At 33.6% G+C, this 21,928-nt stretch overlaps 1 protein-coding gene and 1 long non-coding RNA gene across 9 annotated transcripts in view; one reads left to right on the top strand and one right to left on the bottom strand.

Moving 5' to 3' along the window:
• Nucleotides 1–21,928, top strand: part of LOC124369856 (carbonic anhydrase 1-like) — a 162,728-nt gene that overhangs the window by 101,042 nt on the left and 39,758 nt on the right. The window lies entirely within an intron of this gene.
• Nucleotides 1–21,928, bottom strand: part of LOC124369858 — a 43,713-nt gene that overhangs the window by 8,508 nt on the left and 13,277 nt on the right. For 6 of the 8 annotated variants that reach the window (XR_006923109.1, XR_006923110.1, XR_006923115.1 and 3 more), the window contains 5 exons: nt 20,039–20,139; nt 11,032–11,277; nt 7,956–8,250; nt 6,783–6,970; nt 5,422–5,716 (listed from right to left, as the gene is read on the bottom strand). This is a non-coding gene — a long non-coding RNA (uncharacterized LOC124369858). The remainder of the gene's footprint in view (nt 1–5,421; nt 5,717–6,782; nt 6,971–7,955; nt 8,251–11,031; nt 11,278–20,038; nt 20,140–21,928) is intronic. The other 2 variants (XR_006923114.1, XR_006923116.1) reach the window with 2 other exon arrangements.

Raw genomic sequence — 21,928 nt, 5'->3', positions numbered from 1 at the left:
GTGGTATCATGCAGGCTGCCAAAATGTAAAAGAAAAAACTTTGAAAAAACTAAGTTCTCAAGATATAAAAACATGGACATGTTTCACATGTAAGGCAGGAGGCTCAGATTATGACAAAGATCTAGTTATAAATACCATAGACAACCCTTCCTCCTCTGACTTAACATCAAATACTCATAACCAAAAAGACATTCTAAACAACTCCATAAAAACTCTAGAGAGCAGTATTTTAGAAAATGAAGATGATAAGCTTGCTATGGCTGCTACAATAGGATCGGCACTGCTGGAGGAAAACAAGTTTTTAAAAGAACAACTGACTATTGTAGAAAACAAGTTATCATGTTTACAATGTAAATTAGCCAGTAATGAGGCAAAGATTGAAGAAATGGCCGAAGAAGAGGAAAAATTTCTTGGGAAAATTGAAACCTTATCCCAAAAGTTAGCTGAAGCTGAAGCTCAGATTGAAAAAGAAAAGAAAAATGTAATGGAAATTCAAAACTTATCTGAAGACCATGACAGGAAACAGGAACAGATAATTGAAAAATATGTTACAAAAAACAGGGATCTCGAGAAACAACTTTTAGTTTTGAACGCAGGAGTAGCCAAACAACAGCTGAAAACCTCAAGCAAAACTGACACTGTAACTCAAACTGAAAAATGTGAACTTTTTACGCAAGACAAGCCACAAAACTTGACGGCTATCTTGCTAGAAATATCCCAAATTAAATCCAGGCAGAACAGCATGGAGACTACCCTTAAAGACTTGAGTGTTAAGCCTCAGTGCCACTGTTCATCAAGTCAGCAAAAGCTAGTTGTATATGAGCAAAGCACCCAGACTGAAAATATCCCCCTACAAAACACCACAAGATGTTACCTGTCTACCACAAACACACATGTCAACATACGAAGACCTAAAGATGTGAAGTCCAATTGGGGTAAACATAGAGACCAAATCAGTGTCTCTCTTCAGTCTGCAAAGTTTAAGGCTTTCCAGAATAAAAACTACCCTCTTCTAAAGGAACAACCCCAAGCAGAGAATAAAAAGGATAATAGCTTATGCAATCAAAAGTCTAATGCAGTGGATTTGACAAAAACTTACACCAATGAGGAACTTAGACTTAGTTTAGAAAGTAACAACCTACCACACTCAACTGAAATAAATACAGCATCCACTCTTGAAGCCCCTGCCCTTGCACCCCCTTCATCGATGAGAAGGCCACCCATAACTGCTACAAGACTTGAGACCTCAGAAACCTTCCTTGAGTTTTATGAAAAGAATATAGAACATGTCAAAGCCAATTATCATAGAAATCAACTTGCTCCTATAAAAATGAACATCTCACCTTTTTTAGAACCAGGCAGCAACGTCAGACCTCCAATATAAAAAGTAATGCATCTCCCTTAGAGCAAAACAAAATCTTCAAGAAACAAAATATTTAACTTAACAGTTCTCCATCAGAATATACAGGACTTATCTAACAGATCAAATAGACTGATACACTTTATAGAAAACCTGAAACCAACACCTAATATAATAATACTAAGTGAACACAGTCTCAAATCTCAGGAAATTGAAAATGTTGCTCCAATACCTGGATATATCCTCAGAGCACATTTCTGTAGGGAAAAGCATATAATGGGTGGGGTTGCAATATATGTAGAAGATACCTTAGAAAGGAGTACCTTTAATGTACCAATCAGTCAGTACTGTGAAGAACTTGTATGTGAAATGGCTTTGGTAAAGGTTATGCTCAATACCACCTGCTTATACATAATGGGTACCTACAGATCACCATCATCCAACTTAGACGAATCACTTAATATTCTTTCAAAAACTATTGAAATCAGTAAACTGGAAAGTTCAAACCTTCTAATCATGGGAGATATAAATGTAGACATTTTAAAACCTGACAGAAGATCAGGTAAATTACAGGAGATGTTGGCTTCTCACAGCATTCAGAGGCTGGAGCTACCACCTACCAGAGTAACCTCCAACACCATTTCATCAATTGACTGGATATGTACTAACTTAAGAAGTGAAGAACTAACTGCAACCGTGTACGATTCTGGTCTATCAGACCACACTGCTCAAGTCTGTACTATTAAAACAGAGTACGTAATTGAGAATTTCAGTAGTACATATCGAACCTTCAAGACAGAAAACCTCCTTGAACTAAAATGTCTACTTCAACATGAAAACTGGCATGACATTGAACAATTTGACACCGTTGAAGAAGCCTACAACAGCTTCATAAGGACAGTGACAATGGCCCTGGATGCTGCCTGCCCCAGAAAATTAAAGAAACCTAGAAAGAAATTAAAACCTAAATTCTTTGCAGATGAAGAAGCCAGCAGGCTTAAAGAAAACTTTCTAAGACTACAACATCAGTTTGAAACAACAGGGGAACTCGACATCAAACAAGACGCAGCAAATGCAAAGAAATCCTATGACCAACGCTTAAAACAACTGAGACAAGAGGCCTCCGCCAACTTCATAGAAAGAGCTGAGGACAAGCCCAAAGCCATGTGGAAAATAGTTAATAATGCCCGTAACCAAAACAGGAGCTCTACAGATGACATAAAACTGAAAATAAATGGACAACTTTCACATAACCCTCAAGAAGTCGCCAATCATCTGAATTTATTTTTGTTAATATGGCAGAAACAACACTACAAAAAATCCCAGCGGATGAGAAGAAGGAATTGGAATCTGTGGAACCACATGAAACAGCATTAATGGAAACAATGACCAAAACGAGCATCGGAGAGGTTAAAGATACAATTAAAAACCTCAAATTCAAAAATTCAGCCGGTATTGATGAAATTTCTTCCAAAGTATTAAAATTTTGTGCTGACGAACTAGCCCCCCCATTGGTTGCCATATTCAACAAATCTTTTAAAGAGGGTCAATTCCCCTCAAAATTAAAAATTTCGAAAGTATTCCCTAAATTTAAAAGTGGGTGCAAACATGATGCAAACAACTACAGACCAATTTCACTGATTTCAACATTTTCAAAATTATGTGAAAGAATTGTTCTTCAAAGACTCCTGGACCATTGCGCTCAGCACAATCTCTTAAATGAAAACCAACATGGATTTACAAAAGGGAAGTCAACTACAACGGCATTGATCAAACTAATTGAATCAGTGACAGACAGCATTGAAGAGGGAAAATTGACCACAGCTTTGTTTCTTGATTTAAGTAAGGCGTTTGATTGCCTCAGCCACGACATCATTCTGAAGAAATTGGAATTGCTTGGAATCAAAGGGACAGCAAATAAGTGGTTTGAGAGCTACTTAAAGGGTCGTACCCAACTAGTAGAGCTCTACCACTCATCAAATGGTATCACAAAGGCAGTCAGATCAAAAGTCCTTCCAGTGCTGAGAGGTGTGCCACAAGGTTCCGTATTAGGACCAGTGATTTTCATTCTCTTTACCAATGATCTACCCCAACACCTAGGAAACTACTGCACACCTCTAATGTATGCGGACGACACTACCTTATTTCTGACCCAACGTTCAGCAGATGGCCTTGCGGTCTCATCTTATACAGCTCTCAACATGGCCATCCAATATTGCTATGGAAATGACCTTGTAGTAAATCCATCAAAGACTAACCAGATCGCTTTTGGAAGGAGAGCATCAGAAGTCCCAACCATTCCAGATGTCAGTATTGAAGATCATTTAAAATTCCTTGGAGTAACAGTGGATACCGAACTAAATTGGATTAATCACGTCGACAATCTTAGTAAAAAACTCAACACTGGTCACTTTGTCATCAAGCAAATTCTTTCTCTCAGTAGCCTTGAAACAGCAAAAATAACTTACTTTTCCCTTTTTGAGTCTCACCTGCGCTATGGTCTTGCTGCCTGGGGTGGAACTACTGCTTCAAATCTCCAACGGATACTTATCATACAAAAGAAATGTATTAGAACACTGGCAGGACTACAACCTCTGGAGAGTTGTAGAGAGGCATTCAAGTCTCTGAGGATTCTCACTGTTATTTCGCTTTACATTCAAGAAGTAATAATGTACGCTGATGGGGAGAATCTTCCAAGGACCAATGATGTACACCACTACAACACCAGAAATGTACACCTCTACAGCCTTCCTGTACATCGTCTGAGGCTTTATGAGCGAAAACCATCATATATGGGAATGAAGCTCCACAATCTCCTACCACCTCACCTGCTGTCCAAAAGAGGAAAGGAACTCAAGATAGCACTACATCAATGGCTTCTAGACCGGCCATTCTACACGCTGGAAGAGTATCTTCAAAAAACCTTTTCCTGATGTTAATTTATTTAATGACACTGTTTATAATCTCAAAGATTGTAAATAAAGATATTCTCATTCATTCTCATTCTCATACACTTTTTTTAGACACTTTTGTTTTTTAAATAAAAAATATAATAAATAATTTTAAAAATATTACTTCCTGGAGGTTTAAGTCTTGTACATTGAAAACATTCCCAAATTTAGCTACAGCTGTTTTTATTTAAGCCAGTGACAGAATTTTCTAAATTTCCAACTTTGAATACCTGCAATTCCTGTAGAGTAATTAAAACATGTTTTCATATTACAAAAGGGGTTATTGTAGACATATATCTATATTTTAGTTGTTCTAAATAGAGGTAAGACGGTATTTCAGTAATCAGTACTTTATAATGGTTACTCTTCTCCAGTATCTGTAACGATTACTGAGAACCAAAAATACTGATGACAGATACTTTGTATCTAGTACTCTGTAGTACTCATATCCTTTACTGATACAGAATACTGACAAATACAATATAAATACTGCGACCAACTAACCAACATCAACATATAAAATATCCTTTAATAACATATTATTCTTTGGCAATAACATTAGGATTAGTTATTAACAAACAAGCATAGTTTTTTTTAACAAAAATGTATCGTTATTTTTGGGATTTCTTTCTAAATCTGTTTATAATTTTCCATGAATCAACATTTAAGTTTATGAATGTAAAATGTTATTTGTCATATATTCTACTTTAATTTTCCTTAGGTTTTCATAGTTTTGCTTTTGAATCTGTATGAAAATTTTAATTGCAAAATTACTACGATTCCGAACTCAAAGTGACCTGAAGGATATAAAATTATTTTTGCCTAGGAATGGCTTTATTAAAGGCGAGGAGTTCTGTTAGTAATCTGTTTTAATTGTTAGTTTTAATGGGGCAAATAACTTAAACAATGCTTGTTGACATCACAACTTGATGTTACTGTTTCCCAGCCTTATTTTTGAAGACAATAATTCAGTTTGCGTCAATTTCTGCTTTAAAAGAACGTGCTTTTATAGATTTATTCATAGGCTTTGCTTTAAGGAAAATTTTGCTGCTATATTAATAGGAATACTGAGTAAAATACCAAACTGGGTATTGAGTCCATCTTTCTTACCAAGCAAAGAACAGCGCAACACGTCAACATGTCTGAACATGGCAAAGGTAAACATGGTAAAGTGAAAAGCAGAAGGTCCACTCGTCCAGATCGGTCTAGTTCACATCGGTAGCATCCACTGTACTCAGCTTTCGGGGGCCCGGAAAAGATATTTGGCCGGGGCCACATCATGTAACACTATCCACCCCCACACAAGTTTGGTGGGGCTGGCCCAGGCCCCCTGAGGGCCCCGGCCTGGGTAAAATTGTCTGATAGAACACTGCTGAGTAAGAGCCATTGCGTTAATCAGCATTACCTACAACAAAGACAATAGTATGTTTTGGGCAGTCAAAATATTAGTACACTTTTTTTAGACACTTTTGTTTTTTAAATAAAAAATATAATAAATAATTTTAAAAATATTACTTCCTGGAGGTTTAAGTCTTTTACATTCAAAACACTCACAAATTTAGTTACAGCTGTTTTTATTTAAGCAGGGTATCAAATTCATTCAATTACCAACTATGAATATCTGCAATTCCTGTAGAGTAATTAAACAATGTTTTCATATCACAAAAGGGGTTATTATAGACATATATCTATATTTTAGTTGTTCTAAATAGAGGTAAGACGGTATTTCAGTAATCAGTACTTTGTAATGGTTACTCTTCTCCAGTATCTGTAACGATTACTGAGAACCAAAAATACTGATGACAGATACTTTGTATCTAGTACTCTGTAGTACTCATATACTTTACTGATACAGAATACTGACTTGAGGCTGACAAATACAATATAAATACTGCGACCGTATAGCCCCAACTGGAAAATATTGCTAGTTCACAATGCATATCACTCACCAACCCCGGTGTCAGTGTGATATTCTTGAATTAGTTATTGAGTAATAAGTATATTGTTTTATAGAAAACTCCTTGTTTTATATAATACAAGGAGTTAAAAGTGATTAATTATGTAAACTATGTTTAAATTTTGTCATAACACAAAAATGTATTAATGTACCGAAAATACACCAAAGAAAATTCAAATTAATTACAAAATAGAATTTTATAACCTTAAACAATACCTAATGTAACAGCACATTGGACTCTAATAAAAAAAAGCAGAGGTTCATTTCATCGTACAATTCAGTAATTACATCTCAAACCTAGAAAATTTATAATAATCATTAATTATGTTTTTACATTTTTTACACAATTGCGTTGTACTTTTGAATACTATTAATTACATCAAAGCATTTACAAAACTGTTGTGTTTATTAAGGAAAATACTCATTATAAGTGTTACAAATACGGAAATACTGATTTAGAGTATCTAGTATTTAAACCGTTACCAGTATGGAATTACTGATTTCAAGTATCTACCTCACTGTCAATTCCTGTTTATCGATCGAACTTCTCACTGTTCAGGCATGTCGCCTCTGGAACTCTCTTCCTGATGATATACGTATTATAGAAGGTCGAGCTCGTTTTGGGGCAAAGGTCAAGGACTTGTTGCTGGCCGGTCCGTAGGGGTGACGGGTGGCGGTGCTCGTGGCGTGCTTGTGGTCAGGCTGTGTGTTTGAGAGAATGAATGTAGTAATAACGAGAAATTCTTTAAAAAATAACCTGTTAATTTAAGTTTTAATTTAACTTTGTTTGAATTTTTCTACATATTAAGCTGATAAATTTTATTTTTAATTATTAAATAGTATGTATATATTTTGGTTAATTTTTAAGCATTTATTTTAATTTAAAATTTGTTATTAGTTAAGATCATTCACTGTACATATATCTGTATATTATGTGAGGTTGAGTGGTAGAGAGGGCTAAATAGCCCTAACTCCGCCTCTTAAATAAAGGCATATTTCATTTCATTTCATTTTACTAGCCTATAACGTTAAATTATGTAACTTATTAGCATGATAACGTCTGATATACGGTAGCTAACCAACATCAACATATAAAACATCCTTTAATAACATATTATCCTTGGGCAATAACATTAGGATTAGTTATTAACAAACAAGCATAGTTTTTTTTTAACAAAAATGTATCGTTATTTTTTGGATTTCTTTCTAAATCTGTTTATAATTTTCCATGAATCAACATTTAAGTTTATGAATGTAAAATGTTATTTGTCATACATTCTCCTTTAATTTTCCTTAGGTTTTCATAGTTTTGCTTTTGAATCTGTATGAAAGTTTTAATTGCAAAATTACTACGATTCTGAACTCAAAGTGACCTGAAGGAAATAAAATTATTTTTGCCTCAGTAATGGCTTTATTAAAGGCAAGGAGTTCTGTTAGTAATCTGTTTTAATTATTAGTTTTAATGGGGTAAATAACTTAAACAATGCTTGTTGACATCACAACTTGATGTTACTGTTTCCCAGCCTTATTTTTGAAGACAATAATTCAGTTTGCGTCAATTTCTGCTTTAAAAGAACGTGCTTTTATAGATTTATTCATAGGCTTTGCTTTAAGGAAAATTTTGCTGCTATATTAATAGGAATACTGAGTAAAATACCAAACTGGGTATTGAGTCCATCTTTCTTACCAAGCAAAGAACAGCGCAACACGTCAACATGTCTGAACATGGCATAGGTAAACATGGTAAAGTGAAAAGCAGAAGGTCCACTCGTCCAGATCGGTCTAGTTCACATCGGTAGCATCCACTGTACTCAGCTTTCGGGGGCCCGGAAAAGATATTTGGCCGGGGCCACATCATGTAACACTATCCACCCCCACACAAGTTTGGTGGGGCTGGCCCAGGCCCCCTGAGGGCCCCGGCCTGGGTAAAATTGTCTGATAGAACACTGCTGAGTAAGAGCCATTGCGTTAATCAGCATTACCTACAACAAAGACAATAGTATGTTTTGGGCAGTCAAAATATTAGTACACTTTTTTTAGACACTTTTGTTTTTTAAATAAAAAATATAATAAATAATTTTAAAAATATTACTTCCTGGAGGTTTAAGTCTTTTACATTCAAAACACTCACAAATTTAGTTACAGCTGTTTTTATTTAAGCAGGGTATCAAATTCATTCAATTACCAACTATGAATATCTGCAATTCCTGTAGAGTAATTAAACAATGTTTTCATATCACAAAAGGGGTTATTGTAGACATGTATCTATATTTTAGTTGTTCTAAATAGAGGTAAGACGGTATTTCAGTAATCAGTACTTTGTAATGGTTACTCTTCTCCAGTATCAACTTGTACAAAACTAAAATTATGAGTTTTATATTAACCGTAATTACTACATGAACTCTTATATAAGAATATGTATTTTGTGACAATGCTGAAATTGATAACATCAAAAAGACTATTAATGTCAACATCACTTATTTCAAAATTAGGCATACATACACAGGATGTTCACAAAAGTGAGTCACAAACTTCTGTGAGTGATTGCACACAAAATTTCAAACAAGAAATGTCATATAAACATAGGTCAAGAAATGTCTTGTTTAGCTGCTAGCCGCAATTTTGTATAGTGTAAAAAATTAATATCTCAAGAACTAGAAAGCTACAGTTACCAAATTTTGCACATAGGTGGTATTATATAAGAGGAAAATTAAAAAAACAATGGTGTGATTTGCTTTCATATTAACAAAATAGCACCGTCCTGTTAAAACTTTTAAAGCCAAATAACAAAAATCCAGTATAATTGTAAGAAAAATGTGTAACAATTTACTAATTAATATATTTCCTTGTAAATAGCAAGTATATAAATAAAATGTTGAATTCAAAAATATTTTATATTTTAACACGTTCGCTACCAGGCGGCGCATACTTGCGCCGCCCGGGTCACCGTAACAGACCAACGTTACAAAATGTGGTTGTTCTACACAGACCGAGAATGGTTGGTATGAGACTAACCACAGACCAAGGATAAAATATTGTTGAATTGAGCTATAATTCAACAAAACAACCTAAAATGTACGTCTGTACTGTTCTTATTTGATATATTGCTAATTTGCGTAATTTTTACGGCGGCGCATATGTGGGACGCTCGGTCTATAGCATCAAAATCTTAACGTAGACCAAGCGTCCCATATATGAGCCACTATTTATTTGCTCAATTACTGTAGGTTTTAGGGTAAGTTTCAATCAAACATGCATATCTTATTATGGTAGTATTTTACATGGTACAAAAGCTTAAACAACAGAGTCATAAATACAAGTTCATTGAATGTATTATCATACATATCTTATTAGACTATAGGCCTACAAGAATTTTAATTTTAGAAATTAAAAAAGTAGAATATAAGAAAATAGAGTAGAAATAAAGTTTATTTTATTTCAAGGTACAAAAACATAAATGGGGTTCTTTTTACTCTACAAGACATAATACATGACTGTTAACCCATATGTCATAACTATTTAACAAAATAAGTGAATATTTATTAAATAAGTTATTAAATTTACACTTATATTCAGAATGTTCCACGCTACATTATATTTAAGTGCTCACATATTCATAGTCTAATTATTGTGCCACTGGTTATAACAAGTTGGCATGATAGGCCATGATAGGACGTAATTTTTAAGATATCCAGAGACCAAGCGTCCCACATGTGAGCCAGACATCCCCATAGACCAATACAAAAGTATCAAGCCTCTAAAATAGACCAGTGATTTTTCATGGCAATAATAGTGGCATGCAAACAGCGGCGCAAATATGGGACGTCAGTCTATTTGAGGTGCCCCGAGCGGCGCATATTTGGGACGCCGGTGCACGGGAAGAAACCGTGTGGCTCATATTTGAGCCGGCTGGTCTGTAGGTATACGACTTTTCTTAACATGGTGGTAGCGAACGTGTTAATCACCTTATTTCTGATGCGAGCAATGATCCAGTACAGATGAAATAATTAGTCTGGGCGCGCGGCTCTGGCACTACGAGCCGTTCAACTAAGGTTCGGCTCGCTCGAGGTTCTATTTCGCTGTCACGCGCAACGTTTCACAAAACTCATTGTATTCAACACATGAAATGAGCATTTTGCCATTACTTTATCGTAATAAAAGTTATATCAAATTAAAGAACACATTCTTGTCTTTCCAACCAATACGTATAAAATATGTCAATTCTAAAATAATAATGTCTAAATTAGTAAAAACCAAGTACAGTTTTAGTTTGGTTAATTTTATGACATGAAATTTTTGCTCTGCGCGGAAGTTTTTTATTATCCGGTCAGTACCAAACTTCCCGTGGAAAAGTGTTAGAAAATCGATTAAAGTGCATTTTTTGTCTAAAAAACTTTTTTTCTACGACCCCTCATTCCGGGGGAAATTAAGCATTATCTCAATATTTATAAACACTCGGCACGCGAGCTTCTCCCAGTCTCAGTACGGTCTTCAGTTCTTTTAGCGTGAAAGCAATGACATTTTGGCTTACCTATAAACCTCACCTAATATATTTTCTAGGATAAAATACGGATAAAAGTTCAGTTTTAACATTTTAAATCTTAAACTGTCTTTAAATGGCTTAAATATAAAGCTAGATCCTTACATAATAGAATAGAACAGAACAGTGTTGTATTCAACATTTTCCACAGTTTTTTAATGACAGAAGTAATTTAAAACATGTTAATAAATAATAATAAAATATGTACAAAGTTAATACATACGCTTCAATCCAAATCTTCAATGCCGCTCAGACATATTATTCTATCTGTACATTGTTTCACTTTGTTGAACTCCATTCTGAATTTTACTTCCGGGCAGGGCCGTACTCAGCTTTCGGGGGCCCGGACAGAGTATTTGGCCGGGGCCCTGTCATGTAACACAAGTTTGGTGGGGCTGGCCCAGGCCCCCTGAGGGCCCCGGCCCAGTAAATTTGTCGGTTTCATTTCTTTTGCGTTACATCAGATTACCTAAAACAAAAAAAAACAACTGCATTTAATAGGCTGTAAAAATGTTAGTACACTTTTTTTAGATACCCTGTGTGTGTAAATATAAGTACAGGATTTTTGCGTCATCCATTTTACGAAAAAGATTACTTATTTGAGAAACAGTTTATTGTTAACCTTAGAAAAATCCTTTAAATGTATGTATATATGTCCATTTTAAGCATTTTGAATTTAAAGCCTTGTTACTCCAGGATTGAATTTTAAGCATTGCAATCCAAGTGTTGAGTACTTAACACTCTGCAACATGTCACCCAATCCAGAGTTTAAAAATAGAAATTATTAGAACAGTTTTTATATATGCTTTTCTACTGGATTGAAAAAAAAATGCAAGAAGAATATAAAAAACAACCATTAATAATAGAATTTAAAAATCACCTCTTTCAAATCCTGAACATTGCATGTTATTTTAGACAAATATCAAACCCAATAACTTACTTTTGATGTTGCACCGCTGACTTTTTACACATGCCACATATCAAAGTTCTATATTATAACATGTCAAACATCAGTAGAAAACTAATTACAACTCAGAGGCACCACTCAAAACACCTCACTTACTTTTGTTTTTAGACCACAAACACCAAGGTTTTAATTGCCCATGAGAGAGAATTAAATAATAACACTGAAATACTAATTAGCAATTGAGAGGGACTTTAATCTGCAAAACCAGGATGTTAAACAGTTAATTCTGATCTTGATATTATTCAACTGGAACACCAATCAGGGAATAAGTGCATTTATTCCTTTGATTGTTACATGACTTATGGTTTTTGTTACTGCACTTAGTCTTTAATCCTCCGAAGCCTACTGTAGATGGATGTTTACTCATGGAAGTTTCACTCCATACTAAAAATCTTTAGTGTTTATTGGAATTTTAATATGTGAAATGTATTTATTGAACACTTGAGAGAACTTTACACTAATTAAATGATAACTATTTAACAATAAATGATTTTATCCTTTTAACTTAGCAACTTATTAGTAATTATTAGTTAGTAGTTAATTATTATTAGGTAGTTTGTCAAATTAAAAAAAAAAAACAAACAAAATGATGTGCTAAATTTTTTAATCAGAGCTATAAAAATATAAAGGCATATTGTAAAGTGTTTTACTAATAATCGCAATTAAAAAGTATCAAATGTTTACAAATCAGAGTAATGTAACAATATCTAATAGATACAAATCTCATGTCACAGTGTTTGTGGTCCTCTGAAACGGTTTGACCGATTTTTATGAAATTTTTTGTGTATATTTGGTTGGTATAGGAATGAGCCCTTAAAGTATGCCATATCATACTGCTAGGTGATAAGAAGTTCCTATCCAGCAAAATTTTAAAAAAGTAAAACAAATTGTCGATAAACTGAGAACAAACATTATGACATCTTTCAGTAAGATACATGCAATAAAATTACTCTGGTGGATTGGGTGGTAAGTCTTTCATTATGTTTTGTTAAGTCCTACCATACTCTGTTGTACGGTTTTATTTAGAAGATATTTAATGAATATATTTTTACATTAAGTAAAATTGAGCTTCATAGATAAAACGTTATATAAGTAAAATTGAGCTTCATAGATAAAACGTTATATAAGTAAAATTGAGCTTCATAGATAAAACGTTATCATCTAAAGAAAAACCCAACTTTAATGTGTATTCTTACACCATTACCATATTGGAGAAACATTTTGGACCTGTTTAAAGTTACCTGAACGCTGTACTGCAATAAGATTATCTTTTCCCTTCAATTGCAAATTACAGACTCGAGTTTGACAAATGTATTTGAGGTAAATATGATTGATAGTGGAGTGCCTGGGGGTTTAGACCTGGGCCTACAATTACAGTAAATGAATATATATGGTCGATGTGGTATTTTTTTTTTTCAAACTATAAATTGCAATGTTTACCAAATATATTTTGTGCTTTAAATTTGATCATTAATTAAAACAAATTACAGTAGAGTCCCGTTAATCCGACCTAATTGGGACCGAGCCCTATTCGGATTATGTGATTGTTCGGATTAGCCAGAATTACAGAAAAATACGGTTTTAAACTTGAGAATGGGTCTATTTTGTTATAGAATTATCAACATTGTTTATTAAAACATGTTTTCTGACTGTTGCATTGTATTTCTTGACAAATAAACGTGTTTGCGAATACTAAGCACATTTACCGTATTTAGTGTGAGAGTTCTATTGTTAAGCAATGTGAGTCATCCAATAAACTCTCTTCAATGCGACAGAAGACAATAACTGAACTTATGTCTTTTAACAATTAATTTGTCTCTAAAATACTGTATGTCTATTTAATTAAAGTTTTCTTTGTTTATGTACGAAATGATGCACCCATTTTCATTTTTTAAGTAATTAGTTCCTATAACTGTTCATTATCGTTATAAATAATTCCTCCTGGACCTGTTCGGATTAACCGACGTTCGGATTACACGTGTTCGGATTAGCGGGACTCCACTGTACTATAAAAATTAATCTTTGAGCATATAGCTTTGATTGAAATGGTATTTTTTCATATTATATCTGGAATTTCACCTAAATATAGATATAGAGAAACATCTATTAAGGACACCAGTATAGATGAAGATTTGTTAAGCCCTTGAAAAAGTAGTAAAACGTGTAGGAGAGGGCAGAGGTGTAGGTGCAAAGTACAAGGGAATTTTGTCAGCTAGTTTAGTTATAAATTGACTTGATACATGCTTTGTATATGTTGTGTATATACTCGTATAACAGTGAGAATTCATAGTTTTAACTTGTATTCAAGACGGGTTTTTCTATTTAACATTTAAAACAAATTTTGTATTGCTTCGTTATTGTATTGTAGTTTTTAATTTGATTTAAAACTGCAGTTCATTACTGGATGATCAAAGTAATAATATATAAATCAATGATTCAAAACCAATTTAAGTAAAAACATATAATAATATACAATACATTTTTATTATTTTATTAATTTGTTCTATTAGTTTTAGAAAATGGATAAACTAACGACTGCGTTACATATAAACACCTGGGATCATATTGTGAAGAAAAAAGTTACTTGAAGTTTATTTATTTCCGTCCCAAAAAAACCTCTGAAGTAACATGACCTTCCCTAACTTCCATTGGGAAAATACTTTTTCATTCTTGGGCTTGAAGATGATAAGGTAAATTGCAAATTTACCTGCAATATATGAAAGAATTACAGTATAAAATGGACCTCACAGATTATTAAAAATTTACAGAAGGGTATTTTACTTATAGACTTTAGGAGTTTTTTTCTGGTATACAAGTGATAAAACTATTGAGCAAACCTTGATGAAAGTAATGAGTGTCGAGGGAAGCACTTATAAACCTGGTGCCACTGAAAGTGTAGTACATATATGTATCAGGTGAGTTATTTATAGTCAGATATTATTAAAGCCATAACAATTAATTTATATATCTTTCAATTAGTCTTCAACACACTTATTCGATAGATGTGAGAATAGAAAGGGATAATACTGAAGTAAAAATATTGGACTTCTTCAAACAACACAACCCTTTTCCTAATACAGATACTATTATGACTATTGCAACTGGAATCAAAGTCAAAGTAAAGTAAAATAAAAATGTCTTATTTTACCAGGCGAATTTAAGGCTAAGAAGCCCTTTCTAACACTTAACCTGAGGACCAACGGCTTAATGGTGACTTCTGAACCACCACCAATGGCCGGGCAGGCAGGCTGCTTATGAGGACAGGATCACTCAGCAGTTACCCATCCAAGAAGCAGCAAGCTCGATGTTGCTTGATCTAACCGTTGTACCCACTACACTACGCCATTGGCAATTATTGGAACAAAGAAGTATATTGTTACGATGCTTTTGAAACAGGGAAAGTAATGAAGAAAACGGAGGAGCAGTCTATGCGAATCGAGATTATTAAGGAAAATTAAATAAATCCTCTAATAGCAAAAAAATTCAAAATCATTACGATGTTATTACTGTTGATCCATTGCTGATGTTTCAACGTATTTGAGTTCAAAAAACAAAACTGATGAAGAACTGAAAAATATGAATTTTGAATTGGCACCATATTGGCTTCCTCCATTTGAAGATGGTGACGCTCAAAAGATAAAAACCCATTAAAAAAAAGTTCTGGAGAGTTCTCTTAATTTAAAAAGTTTGTATAACGTTTAATAAGTTATTGATGGATGCACGTTATAAATGGAAAATGAATGAAATTTGTTAAATGACATGAGCATTACGTAAGATATTTAAAGAATAGTAACACTTACATGGTATTGATGGATATAAAAAAGGCAATATTAAATCTGCCAAAAGGAACTGTTGGCGCATTGACAAATAAATTTGCAGATATTGAATTAGATGAAAACATGCATTTGAAAATAGCTCAAGAAAAATGTTTGTGGAATAGTACAAATAAAAGTCGCTGAATTGAATTGAAATTGCATTCAGCTATTGCCATTTATCCAAATTTAATGTAAGTAAAAGTCGTTTGACAGGTATTTGGTCTTCCGATCATATGTTAGTTTGGTTATTTAAACGCATATGTGACAGATAAGGCCAAATAAAAAATACTTCAATCGTAAAAAGTAAGGGCTCTGTGGTGTAATGGTAGCACATTCACCCGGCAAGTGAGAGATCCAGGTTCGAGTCCCGGCGGAGCAAGTACTTTTTGTGATTGAATGTTTATTGAAATAATATATATATATATATATATTATGAAATTAATGAGTTAACAATAATATTTTTAAACACCAAGTGAAAAGCGATGGTGACAAATGAATTGTTAATACAGCTATTAATTTGGAATAAAAAAATGTTTATATAGTTTGAGAAGATATCGATTTCTTTTGTGTTGTTAACGACATTGGTGGATGTAGATTGTGAAATATCTCTAAAACCGTCTCGAGGCATAGTGCAATAGAAAATATATGTGTGGAAAAGTTTAGAAAATCGGTCCCAAAATATAAGGAACATATTCTTTGTACATGCTTTCACAGGTTGTGGTACTACTTCTGCATTTCTCAATAAAGGAAAAATTAAGTTTACCAGAAAATTTGAGTAACAAAATGAATTACATGACAAAGCAGAAGTGTTTAAAAATATCAATGAAGACTCCAGTGAAATATTTTAAGTGGGTGTAGTATGTAATTTGGGTTTATATGCAGCTTCAACCAAAACTAAAGATTTGAATACGTTCAGGTTCAATTCTTTGATAAAAGCAACTACCAAAAATACAATTGTTCTTTTGTCATCATTACCTCCTACATCTGCAGCATTTGATTTTACATATTCAAAGAGTGTACAAGTGTACATAGTGTGTATAAGAACGTACTTGCAAATCCAGATATGGTTAAGAAATTAAGTTTTCATTGAAAATTGAGGAAGAAGTATTCCAATAACATGTACATCCCAATAACAATGAAACAATTACCTGCTCTGGCTAATCTATTGAAAATATTATTTTGTAATTGAAGGGGGTGAGTGCATGTAGGGGCTATGTAACAAAAAGTAAGTTTTGAGATATGTGGCTTCATAGTTTTTTTGTTGGAGGTTTTTAAGTGTACACTCTATAACTCCAATTTTTTTAGGATGTGTTACCAACAATTATCAAATTCTTTTGAATAGATTTTTAGACTTGAATGGAGTTTGCACCTATTTATTAACAAATTTACAAATCACATAGCCTCTTCTTCCATTATAGTGTAGTTGTTATTGAGGACCTTCCAAATTGAATAAAGGGGTTACTCTAGGTTTCAATCAATCAAATTAAGTGAGAACAAACTAATTTTGATTACCAAATATATAAAAAAACATGGATAGACGTTTTACACAAATCTTTGTCAAAAAATTAAAATTGCTCGCATAAGCTACATGAAACGGTGGATGTGCAACTATGCATAAAACAAATTAAGCTAATCGTTTCGATATTTTTGTCACATAGTAATATCCTTCTTGTACTTATGGCACTGTTCATTGATCTTCATGTGTGTCATGTTCAGCTATGATGTTTCAGTAGAACCACTGGTGCTCTTCGGGAATGTATTTAAGTTGCTCCCGCAGGTTGTCAATCTTCTCTCTTGTTACCGGATTTTTCTTGTTCAGGTCCTTTTCAAGAACGAGGTTTTCCAGATTAGGAGTTTCATCATCCTTCATTGATCTGTTGATGTTCACTTGTTTAAAGGGCATGTTGTAGTGGTAGCATTCTTTAAAAATGTAGTAGCCGTACGTGTCAGTTCTGAACCACTTGATTCCATCTCTGAACCTAACCTGTTCCTTTAAACAATCTTTTTTTTCTGTTCAACAGTTTCATTTCTTTCTCCAAGTTGTCCGTCTTCCTAAAATGGTTTGTCATGTCAATCACTACATCCTTTTTTCCACTTTTGACAATGATATCTCTATACTGCTTTGGGGAATATAAGGTCTCATTTTTTCGTAGAATCTTTTCAATCCTACCAAAAGCGCGATCAGAGTCCAGGTAAGTGTGTCCGACCTCAGGGTATTTGTGATAAATTATTTTGAAAAACTTCTTATGAAGTAGATACTGGTGGAGACAAAGTATCAAGAAGTTTTTGTTTTGGCCTCCGCAAGAGTCCGACCACAAAATGAGATGTTCCTTGTTCCTGAAGACATTTTCAAACTCAAAGATAGTTAGTAAAGAGCTTAAGATCTCTGTACTTCCTTGGAGTTCTGTTGTTCTGTCCAAGTACAAAAGACCATTTTATCAACATCTTTTGTGACAATATGAACCCCAAAATTGTAAAACCATAGCTGTGTGAGGTAGAACGCCTTCGAGGTGGTTAATCTCGGTAGTGGCATTGTTTGTTGTAAGTCAATAGTGATGTAGACAACTTTGTTCGATGTTCGTGTTAAGTCCCTATCTGCTTTCATAGCATCAAAAGCATCGCGATAATTTTCTACATGTTCATTGTTAACTTTTCCTGAATCGCACGTACTGCAAGTTTCACTTCGGGGCTGACGAAACGAGAGATTAAATTCATTTACAAAAATTGATCTGTATGAACATTCTTTAATCTTGTAACTGGCTGACTTGTTTTCTCCTTCACGTAACTAAAGGTAAAGGCAGTGCATTTTTGGTAATGTCAACAAGGGGGAAAGGTATTTTCTATTTATGTTGTGTGTTCTAGAGTAGTGAGCATGTTCTGCAGGAAAGCTTGAAATTTGCTCCCTAACATATTCTTTAACTGCATCTGGGATTTTATTCGGCTTGTTATCATGATGGCCCCTTTTGTCGGTACTACTGGTGACTGATTTTCTTTTCATTTTGGTTTGTATAACTTCAATTTTCTTCTTGCTAATTAGGTACAAAGCAATAAGAGCTCTTTTGCAAACTAAAGTTTGCTTACCCTCTAAAGTTATGAAATACTTGTAAGTATTGTGCTTATGTGTTATTGCCCCCTTCCTTTTCCTTCCTGGGACAGTACCAAGTATTGTGTTACATAAAATAGCATTTTTACCATTGACATCCATTTTGTAGAAAGATCTAAAAATGTTTCTTCTTTGCTCAAGATTGACCCTTTGAGGTCGGCCGGGACAGCGTCTGTCTCACTCGTGATGAGTGGCCGAGTAGCGCGCGGGACAGCGTCTGTCCCGGCATACTTGGGTGACCGAGTAGCGAACGGGACACCTGCTGTCCCGCGCTTTAGTGCTTTGTTCTTTATTTTGTATCTCCTAAACGAACTAACCTTTTCATGCCAAATGTTTTTTGTTTGTTTCTTAAAAGGTTGTATTTTTCACAAAAAACTAATCGAAATTGTTGACTTTGTTTTGAAATGTTTACTTGCAAAGTAACTATTCTTTCATTTTTTGGATACCACTGTATTGAACAGCTATATTCTCTACAAACCTGAAAATGGAACAAAGAAGCGTCCTAGTGACTTTCGATTAAAGCTTGTCCAAGAACTTTTTCTTCGTTTTGGTCCCACTGAGCGAATTGTTCAGAGTCCTACCATATGAGAAACCACCAGGCTTTCTGCTAGAAATAGTAATCACTGGCCAAAACAATCGAACTCTCGACGACGCTGTGTAGTGTGCTGCAAAAGCGGAAGAGAGAAGAAATCCACTATCTACTGCAGTGGTGGTGATGTAGGATTGTGTTTGGGTCCTTGCTTTCAAAGGTATCACACCATCCTACATTATTAAAAGGACTTGAAAATCATACTCGAAACTATTTCAATCTGTGTAAATAACTTTAATTTACTGAACTCTACTCAATAGAATTTGTAACTATAAAAACGTATTGGTATACTCTTATCCCAAAGAAAATGTTTCTTTTCTAATTAAAATCTAACATAAGCTGTATACTGATATTAAAACTAATTTTAATGATAACTATTTGAAAACAGCTTTATTCTATGTTTTTTTACCACAAAACACGCTTAAAATATAATGAAACACAAGTTTTTCAAACTAAATTAATGTAAAATACATATATAAACTGATGGAAAATTCGTAAGATTAACTCAAAATAAAAGGAATTTGGTTTTACAAAATAAAAACTTTACTTGGAACCAATTGAATAAAAAATAAGAAAGTTAGAGGCAAATAACTAGAACGATGCTCGGGACGTGAGATTTGAGTGGAATCCCTGTATTTGTAGTAATACAAATTTACCCTTACACAAACATAGGAGCATTAAATGAATTTATTAAGTAGTACTAAGCTGTAAAAAATATATGCTAAGTTGAGATATACTAAAAAAAATGCTGTGTACCTGATTTGCTTTTTTTTTTGTAGGAGTCAATTCTCGAAGGAAGGTCATATTTTGCTTTTCTTACACTCATGCTTTTGCCTCACCTTCGCTGCAATCGATAACTGAAAAAAAAAAGAAATTCATTATGTTAATTTCAAATTATGCTAATGTAAAGTTACCTAAAAATAATTTGGCTCTAGCATTCATCATAATGATAAAGAATTTAAACTCCTCTTTACTTAAACAAATATAACACGACAAACATCAACAATGCCACTTATACCAACACACTGTGTTTACTAAAGTCAAGGTAAATACCAGCTGTTTAATGCAAGAAGGGGTCATGTTGTAATAAATTAAATAAGTTGAATGGAAGAAGTTAAATCAGTTCTTCCATTTGGTTATGGCTTTAAATAGTTACATGACTCTTTCTTAAATTTGATATTGTTCATATTAGTGTACATGGCCCCTTCTGCATCTAGGTATCTAGCTCAATATAATTATTAGGCTTACCAGGACCTCACCAAAAGGTAGATTGACACATAACCCTTTCTTCCATACTAATAACTCCAAATTTTCAAAAATGTTACATAGCCCCTTCATGCACTCACCCCTTCAATTGTAAGAAGAGATGATGCCAGATATGTAGCTTATACTACCGTGTAGCATGTTTACAATGCAGCGAAAATAGTTCCCCCAATACTCTGTGTTATAAAAATATATGGAAGTCGAAAAAAAAGGATTTGATATTTAGGAAAATTTTAAATGTTTACATAAACAAATTATTTTATTTATAATTTTCTTCCTTTATTTCACTCTTTCATTTGAATATTTTTTTAAACATATATAACATTCACAGACCTCGTACCATTTAAAATTAAGCTAGGCGAAAAATTTCACTGTAAATTGCAACTGCCACTCCGATTTCCCCTTTACGTTTTACTACCTGTTCAAGATCTGCATATTTTGAGTATTTCCAATCGGTTTTCAATTTGGTTCAATTATACGTTACTGCAACAGGATTAAGGACATTCTAATTATACAAAAAAAGCAATTAGAATCATACAAAATTCCAAACCACTAGATCACTGCAAACCTTTTTATACAGACAGAAATTAAAACCATAATAAGTACCAGTAGCTACAGGATTACAGGTCCATGACACCATTGCTCATCTGTTATGTATTTCATGACATGAATATAGCGCTTTATATAGATGTGCATGAATATAGATGCTGAGATGTGCATTAGGGAATTTATTGTATATCTCAGCATCATGATTTAGATTCAGATCAACAGCGCCATATCCGAGTGAATAGATGGCACTTAAATAACATACTGACTGTGGTGCATGCATTAATGTCTCATATACCATTACCACTATGACTTTTCAAGATCACTCAATATAATTTATATCACCAAATCTTATTGAAGTATTTTTCAATATATCACCAAATTTCTAGGTCTGGTATGTCTGTGGTGAATCTTATCAATATAACATTTGTGTATGTTACAATTTCCTTTAACATTTCATTAGTTAAAATTAGTTGCAGACATTCTATTGGACTAACTTTTTGGCACTTTTACTTCACCTCTGTCTCAGTAAATCGTAACAGTGTCTTTGAACTCTAAAATTAGCGTATCTAGAACTATCTTCAACAATATATAACTCATTAGTATTACCTACAAATTCATCTTCAACGGAAGGTTGCAAGTTGCCTACATCTTGTTCAACAGCGTGCTCTGAGTTAATTACATCGTTGTTTATTAGATTAGATTGTTAATTACATGTTACCCCGGCCATAAAAATATATGTGTTGGTTTTCAAGATCTAACTGGGTAAAAAAGCGTCTAATACCAGCACTTGTACTCTACTTCCAGTCTAAGATATTTCAAGTGCCTAATTCTAGT

Source organism: Homalodisca vitripennis, chromosome X, assembly GCF_021130785.1.
Source record: "Homalodisca vitripennis isolate AUS2020 chromosome X, UT_GWSS_2.1, whole genome shotgun sequence".
Taxonomy (NCBI): domain Eukaryota; kingdom Metazoa; phylum Arthropoda; class Insecta; order Hemiptera; family Cicadellidae; genus Homalodisca; species Homalodisca vitripennis.
Note: the sequence above shows the minus strand (reverse complement) of the source record. Positions and strands in the feature narration are given on the sequence as shown.